We start from the raw sequence: 7,923 nt of genomic DNA, 5'->3' as shown, positions 1-7,923 counted from the left end.
GGTTGGCTGGTTCTCAGCAGAAGTTGGTGCTCAGGGTTCCTACCATGACCGATGACAAAGTGAAGCAGAAGGCCATTGAAGCTGTCGCCGACATCTACGGCAACGCTTTGCGCCTCCTAGCTCTGTTGCTTGGGTAGCTCTCAAGACTTAAATTATGATTTGGTAATTTGACCGAACAACATATTGTATATGATTGTTAGCATGAAACTGGCATAGAAATCCTTGCATTATTTGCTTACCGTTCAATCTGCAGTTCATGTATCTGAATGCATTGGCACATGTTTTAGGTGGAAGCTTGAGAGCAGAAATCTGTTAAATGGAATTATTCTGTCACATGTGTTAGCAGGAACGGATGGGTGTGATGGGCTGAACACCAGCTCTGATTGTGGTGAGCGTCTAATCAATTCACTTCATCAGTTACCCAAGCAATGAACATCTGTAACTGATTAGCTGAATTAAAGATAAACCCATTCGTTCCTTAGCAAAATTGTTGTCTCGAAAAGGTCATACTCCTTTATTGCATAATATCATATGTATATAGATTCACAAGCTATATTTATGTAATTTTAAAACTTGTGTGTGCAATCTCATTATATAGGTTAGAGCTTTCATGTTCATGTGTGATGCATTTATCTTGGAAGCATCAACCGTTTCGTGGAATGAATCAGTATATAGTATGTTTGCCCTGTGGTATCAAGTGTTGTCACTGATTTTTTTTTGTCTTGCTGCCGTCTAGATTCGTTTTTCAAAAAATGCTTATAATGGATTTTGTACATATTTGCAGCGAGCAAACTCATGTAAGTTCTTGCTCTTATAATGCGACAATAGGTTTTTTCAGTTTCCAAGATTATTTCTTACGGTCCGGTTTTCTTGCTACTGTAAGTACTTGCTTTGCCTAATCTCAACTCTATATTTTTTATTTTTTTATTTCCACTGTGTGCTAAGGTTTCTATCGGCCGGCTTCTCAACAGTTTGGGGTGTATCATGGCTTTCTCTGCACTGGCGGAATACCTTTAATACATCTGCTTCTTCCTCCACATCACTCCAGGAAGTGGCTACAGGTACCATATTTTATCTTTGTAGTATTGGGCCTGCCATGAAAATTGGCAAAAGATAGATTAGATCTCATGCTCCAGTAGGCATGGAAAATATTATTCTGTTGTGCAACTGACAAATTTCCATTGATACGATTAATTCGATGGTCAAGCTTGCAAGGAAAAAATATTAGTATGAGCAGAGTGTGAAACGATGCTGGTAAACAAGTAGTAAAACGCTATTTTCGACAAATAGAACCTTTCAGCTCATATGTGCATTTCTGGGATCGTAGAGGTCATCCTGTTCTCATTGATGAAATTGTGAACTGTTTTCCCTTTGTTTGTAGGCCACCGTCATGTGACTGAAAGTTGATTGGTTAGGAACGAGGAGTGCGGCCGTGCCTTGATTAAAGGCTGGAGCGAATATGTGGTTGGCTGGCTGGCTGTTGACTACTCCCTGGTGCAGAAGATTTCAATGGTGGCATTAGGTCATGGATGTGTCTTCAGGATGTCCTTCTTTCTTGTGCTCTGCTCCATTCATTTTCTTGCGACACTGAGCTACAACAGGATGCTAACTTTGGTGGGATATGCGATGTTTGATAAGAAATTCATAAGGTACATACATATTATTTAAGGCGGTGTTCACTACAGTCTTCTATATATGATCTATCCCAGCTGCGTGACTCGAATTTTCACTATTAGGGGCACGTCATATTGTTTTCAATATTAAATCTTGCCCGACTATTTTTCATGGATAGGATGGAGCGATGTACGAGAATGCTTATTTTTTAACTGTTCCAGCATGTATTTTTCTACTTAGTGTCATTGGCTAACTAGCTATACATTTCTTTTCTGTCACGCAATATATACTATTTAGTGTGTGATTCAGTATTATCTATGTCATCTATTGAGCGGCCTGGGCAGTTTAATTTGTGCTACTTATGATTAATTACTGATATAATCTTCTCAAGTTGTTTTTTGTTGGAACATTATTTTTTACATTACACACAAATTCTTGATATCTCTTCTGAAGTCTCGGATAAGAGTTACAGCTAAAATATGTCATTGTTTACTGACTTGTGTTGCATCTCTTCTGAAGTTTCAGCTAACAGTTTCATTTTGGTTAATGTCTGTCCAGGAAGAGACGCATGGGCTCGTGGAAATCTACAATAATTTGGACAACTATTCTATGCGTCTGTTGTACCTCCATAGTCTGCTATGAATTTGTTATGTCGATCTTCAGGGAAGGAGAAGCCTGGACACTCTTTATATTATAGTGAGGATTCTGAGCTGTGCTTTTCTTTTATTGCCTTCTAAATACTTTAGCATCCACAAATAAATTGCCTCACCTTATTATGAAATGACCAATAGTTACTGAATATATCCGGTTTATATCATTGAAATCTGATTTCTATCGCCATGGCTGCGTTTATCATAATTATATCCTAAGGATGGTTCCTACTAGGCTCATTGCCATTATGTTTCGTATATACAAAGAGAGACTAACATAGCTAAAGTTGTAGTTCAAATTACCACTTATTTCATTTAACTATTATAATGTATATTGTCCTTTCTCATTGCCATTGAAATTTTCCATCCCCATTGAAATTTTCCATTCCAAATCTCCACTAAACTGAAGTTTTCTTGAGAAAAAAAGGTGGTCATATCTGTTATTTTGTGATTACTTCAGCAGTTGCGAGGGCAAATTGTTGGCATGTTATTTTCCAAATTCAATTGTAGAATTGCTTTTGAGCTGTGAAAAGTGAACCTTTTTTGAAGTGCATAAACTCTTACTCTTCATACCAGGTTACAACATTGATTAATAACCTTATCATCCGTAAACTTCATTGCCATCACCATGGCACGATGATCATAAGTGGAAATATAGGCAATATTCATGCAAGGTCAGGTTGAAACATCAGTCTCTTTTCATGGATGCAATCCTCCAGGTAAAAGACAACATTATAGATGGTTCCCGTGATTTGTATGTTTTTCGCCTCCCCTATCATCTGCATAGATCTTACTAAGATATAGTTCTATGCAAGGTTGAAGGATTTGTTGAGGATACTGACGGTAATAAGGTTTCTACCCTGAGTGGAAAGTGGGACGAGAGCATGTACTGCCCTATTACTAATGATAAATCTGAAGCCTCTCTGTTCTGGGAGAAAAACAAACTTCCGGCTAACACCACAAGATACAACCTGTCATCATTTGCAATAACTCCAAATGAGTTGACGCCAAAACTCAAGGTACACTCGTCAGTCGAGATCATTAACAATACTTCTCTTAGGTCTGGTACTAAATCATGGTTTTTGTCTACTGTTAGGAGAAACTTCCCCCTACTGATTCATAAAGCATGTTCAATATGCAAATACAACTCTAAGAATTGTGGCAGCAAACCCACTAATTTTGATGAGTATTTATGTTGTCTGATTCAAAGTGAAATTTCTTGTGTACCTCAAGCGAATTTAGTTACTGTCATAATCCATATATTTTTCATGAACTTGACGGGTTATTTACGATGATAAATTGCCTCATATGTGACAACAGAGTAGAGGTTTGTGCAGTTTCAATCCATGATTTTCATTGACTGTACTTTAATACAGTCACATGATTTGCATCTCGATCCATGGAACTCAAACAGCCTCAGTAATAAATATACTTTGCTTGTGCATTTTTTTTGCTTATTTTATCCTCTTCGTAGACGATATGAACACGGTAGGGTTGCATATATCTGACAAAACCTCTGCTTGGTACTTACATATTCTACATCTTAGTTTCTTATCAATTTCATATTGTGCATAATGTTTCTTGCGCACACACTTACCACATATTGCAGCTTTCTTCATTGCATCTATATTTCGTATACAAATAAGTGCCTAGCCTCTGGTTTTTTTCTAACCAATGCAACATTTACTTACAGAAGTTCATTAACACTTTTACTCATAGAAGTCCATTAGTATTAGTGCTGTGAAAAGATGGATGCCAACATAAACGATAGGAATATAAATAAAGTCCAACTTTCTTCTGTTATTGTTTATGTGTCTGTCGGCTGTAGCCAAGTTCACTTCTCTTTAAGGCACGGTTTATGGGCATCAATTTTTAGCTTCCGTAAAAGCACTAAAGGCTGACGCTTAGGCCTTGGTCACACCCTTCTGTCATATTTTTCTGTAATAGTAGGACCACCTTTAAACAACTCTCAAAAGAGAAAACTTTATATGTTAGTAGGTATCAATAGACACATTCTGTGTCAATTCTTAGTCACTCTGTTAATTTTTTTTTTTTTTTTTTTTTGAGAAAACGCAAGAGATGTTGCGTTTCATTTCATTGAACAAGAAGAAGACAACGGGAGTACAACCTCCAGAAGGAGGGACACACACGCACACAACACACACACACGACCGTCCTCACCAAGTGACTACAACTTGGTAAGGAGGTGCCCTCGACTACAGACCGCAACAACATTAGGCCTCGCCTAACCTTGCCTCCAACCAAGAATGGTGAGGCATTCAGACTTGGGACAACAGGGCAGCGACACCGCCATTGCCAGACTCTTCCAAGGACGATTGCAGCTCCAAGACTGCCCAGGCCAACGTACCTCACACCCATCATGTGCCAAGAGAGTCGGCAAGTGGGAGGCAGGGCCTAGCTGGAACTGGTGTAGAAATCATCGGGAGGCGTCGGCTTTGGCATACGCAGCGCCCTGGATTTCCATGCCTTGTGAAGCAGTCTACGCCGTAGCGACGCATCACCAACATCCAGCTGCAGCAACCAATACTCCACTTGCAGCCAAAGCGGCGCCCTCAAGAGGGAACGGCGGCGAGACGCCGCCGCTGCCCGGTCCGAGCAGGCCAGACCTAGGGTTTCCCCCGATGCTCGAGGAGGAAGTCCGGTGAGGGTCATGCCAACGCCTCCAAGAAGGTAACGGCACCCTCGGGCGTCGCCGTTGACAGCGCAGGCTGTTGCCGCGCGGGGATTTCGCCCCGACCCACGAACAAGGATCTTCGATGGTGAAGGGGCAGACCGGAGGTGGTGATGAAGGTTGCTGGAGTAGACCGACACTCGGAGGAAGCCTAGAAACGTCGCAGGAGGAGAGGCACCGGCCAGCGCAGACGCCGCCGCGCCGGCCCGCAGCTGCCGCCGCCGGGATCCGTCGGGGCAGAGCAGAGCAGCCATCACCCAAAGGGCCGATGCTCGCATGCCTGCACGTCCGACGTCCTCCACCAGCGACGGCCGGGAGGAGGATGGGAGGAGGGGGATCGAAGAAGGGGAAGCCAGCCCAGCAGCTAGCGTCGTCGCGGAGCGCCATGGCTGCGGCCCGCACGGCCCAGGTCAGGCCCAGATCAGGCCCGAGCGCCGCCGCCTGCAGGTGCGCCGCCACCGCCACCAGCAGGCGTTCCGCGCCGTGCAGCTTCCTGGCGCCGCGCCGCCGCGCGCCGCCTTCGTTCCCCGCCCCTACACCACGCCGCCTCGCAGCCCGCGCGACCCGCGCGACGTCGTCCCTCCGCGCGAAGGAGCTCCGTCAGGGTGCGCCACGAACACAGCCCCCCGCCTTCGGCGGCCAGGCGCCGCCACCACCGGCGGCGGCGGCCAGGGAGCAGGGGAGCTCGGTTTGGTTTTAGGGTTTGGAGTGGTCGCCTCCGGAGTCGCCCGCGCGAGCGACCCGGGAGGCAGGCGGGCTTCTCCTCTGTTAATTATTATCTTGCTACTGCATATTTCTACTGTAGATTAGTCATGTTAAAAGAGCAGCCGTGTGTTAGTGCGCCTCCATTGGCTTCAATGGTTGCCACTGATGCCTTGGTCCATTCCCCTTTCGAGGTTGACTCTTAATTCTCTCACTTTTCAAACTGAATATGTCATAAAAATAGGAATGGAGAAATAATTTTCGTAGTGGCTTGTCATAGTTAATAAGTGACAGCCTAAAAGTTGTTGCTAACCACTACGTTCTTATTTGTGTGTGCAGCTCACGGCTTGATTGAGAGGTAGATAGATCCATGCCCTTGAAATGCCTCTCCTATATTGTGTGGCCAGTTCTCAAGTTTATTTGAATTACCACAGTGAACCTTCAAGTTTAAACCTTTCACCCACCTGTAATTGATATGATGCTAAATTACTACTCATGCTGAACAACTCAAGGTCAGTATGGATTGTGGTGCTGGGACTATGCTACACATAAACGAAATACTTGCTAGCACTGCGATGCAATTTCTATGCTTTTTAATGCTTTTTTCGGCATCCGAATGTAGTCATCAGTGCATAGAGGAACACTTTTTATGCTTTTTTATATGAATTTTGATTCCAAAATATAATAAGGAACTGAATGTGACTACTTTTCCTTTCAATAATATGCCGCTATATGTCAGTGTTGTACAGTTTGGGAATAAAGCTATCATCAGGGCGTAATTGACATGTTTTATGCTGTAAATATTTTAATATAATTAGGAACATAATTTGTACCACTTCTCACTTCAGTTTGGATGCACGCCCATGTCTTTATTTGTGCCACCATTGTACAATTAGCTAGAGCTTTATTGTTTCTTCCGATATGCTGTTAAATGATCGATGAATTAAGACTGAAAAATAATATTGTGTATCGTATTTCTCTGTATTATACATGTTCTTAAATGGTGCTTTTTTACCATCTCCTTTTTTCTTAGACCAATAGTGCTATATATTTGTACCTGTTAAACACTTCATTGATATCTTGCATGAAGGTGAAGCGTATGAGATTAGTGAATTCCTACTGATGCTACCAAGGTCAATTCTTAGACCGGTTGCAGCAGGTTTTACTGTAATCATTGGTGCATCAATGGTAACTGAACGTTAATATGGAAATCTCGATGATTTCCCTCTTTGGGTGAAATATACTGTCTCAATGTTTCAGCTGTGACTTCATCTGTCATAAGTTATCTGGTTATCTCTTGGGCCAAAGACAAATAATTCTCTTTCTCTTATGTCCAGATGTGCTTGGCAATATTTCAGTAATCCATGCTGTTGCTGTTTTCATAGTCCCATGAAAAGGATTCAGTGCTTAGCAAAGGAGGTATATATTCCTCTCTGACCCAAAGAAAGTCGCTGATGTTTCTCGCGTGCTTCCTTTCTATGTCCATATGTTCATTCTATTTATGGTCTAAATATTGCATTGACCGTAACCAGCTGCTAAAATTTGATCTCTGAGGTGAAAGTGCTTTAATTGAAACAAGTTGAGATTCTTTGGGAAAACCGAGTCAGCTGTAGTTATCTTTGTTAGCTTCACTATCTGAGATTATTCTGCTAGCCACTCGTTATTTCGGTAGACATGCCAGCCTGGTGTCATTTCTATGTTTCCTATTAACCTATATTTCCAGGGTAAATGGGTCTTTTATCTTATTTCAGTGTGGTCAACGAATCTAAACTCATCATTCATTGGTTATCAATATTGCGCTGCGTCACCAAGCAGGTGACTATCGAAGGGATCTCTTGCTGAATTGATCAACTTTAATCTCTGCATGTGAGTGTTTGGAAAAACGGCTAGAGAAAATGAGGATGAGATCCTATTACCAAGGTTGTATCTATAAAAATTGTTGTACGCTCATGTAGTCTAAGGTTGTTAATAACCTCTTTAGCGCATCATTGTGCATTTGTGCGACCCGGACGTTTGGAACCTGGGTGCGCGCACCCGTTTACGAAAAGTTCAAAAAATGTTATTTAAAAGTTTTCAAAAAAATGTGAAGTAAATTTTTGCATGTACATATTATGTTGATACTTACTCGTGTGAGTTTTCACGAAAAAATACCATTGTGTGTGGCCTGCATAAAAATGACAAAATGTCCAAATGAGAATAGTGAATAGGAATTTGTACTATTCACAGGAATAGAAATTTACATTTTGTCATTTTTGTGTAGGTCAC

The 7,923-nt window shown here is 42.0% G+C and overlaps 2 long non-coding RNA genes across 3 annotated transcripts; both read left to right on the top strand.

The window, feature by feature from the left end:
• The first annotated feature begins 1,444 nt into the window (after nt 1–1,444).
• Nucleotides 1,445–2,390, top strand: LOC124703222. The gene is made up of 2 exons (XR_007002985.1): nt 1,445–1,649; nt 2,173–2,390. It is a non-coding gene; the product is annotated as an uncharacterized LOC124703222 (long non-coding RNA).
• Nucleotides 2,391–3,072: 682 nt separating this feature from the next.
• On the top strand, nt 3,073–7,646 carry LOC124703221. Of its 2 annotated transcripts, XR_007002984.1 has the most exons (3): nt 3,073–3,283; nt 5,998–7,077; nt 7,410–7,646. It is a non-coding gene; the product is annotated as an uncharacterized LOC124703221 (long non-coding RNA). The 2 variants fall into 2 exon arrangements; XR_007002983.1 differs by lacking the exon at nt 3,073–3,283 and having other exon boundaries at nt 5,726–7,077.
• Nucleotides 7,647–7,923: the final 277 nt, after the last annotated feature.

Source organism: Lolium rigidum, chromosome 3, assembly GCF_022539505.1.
Source record: "Lolium rigidum isolate FL_2022 chromosome 3, APGP_CSIRO_Lrig_0.1, whole genome shotgun sequence".
Taxonomy (NCBI): domain Eukaryota; kingdom Viridiplantae; phylum Streptophyta; class Magnoliopsida; order Poales; family Poaceae; genus Lolium; species Lolium rigidum.
Note: the sequence above shows the minus strand (reverse complement) of the source record. Positions and strands in the feature narration are given on the sequence as shown.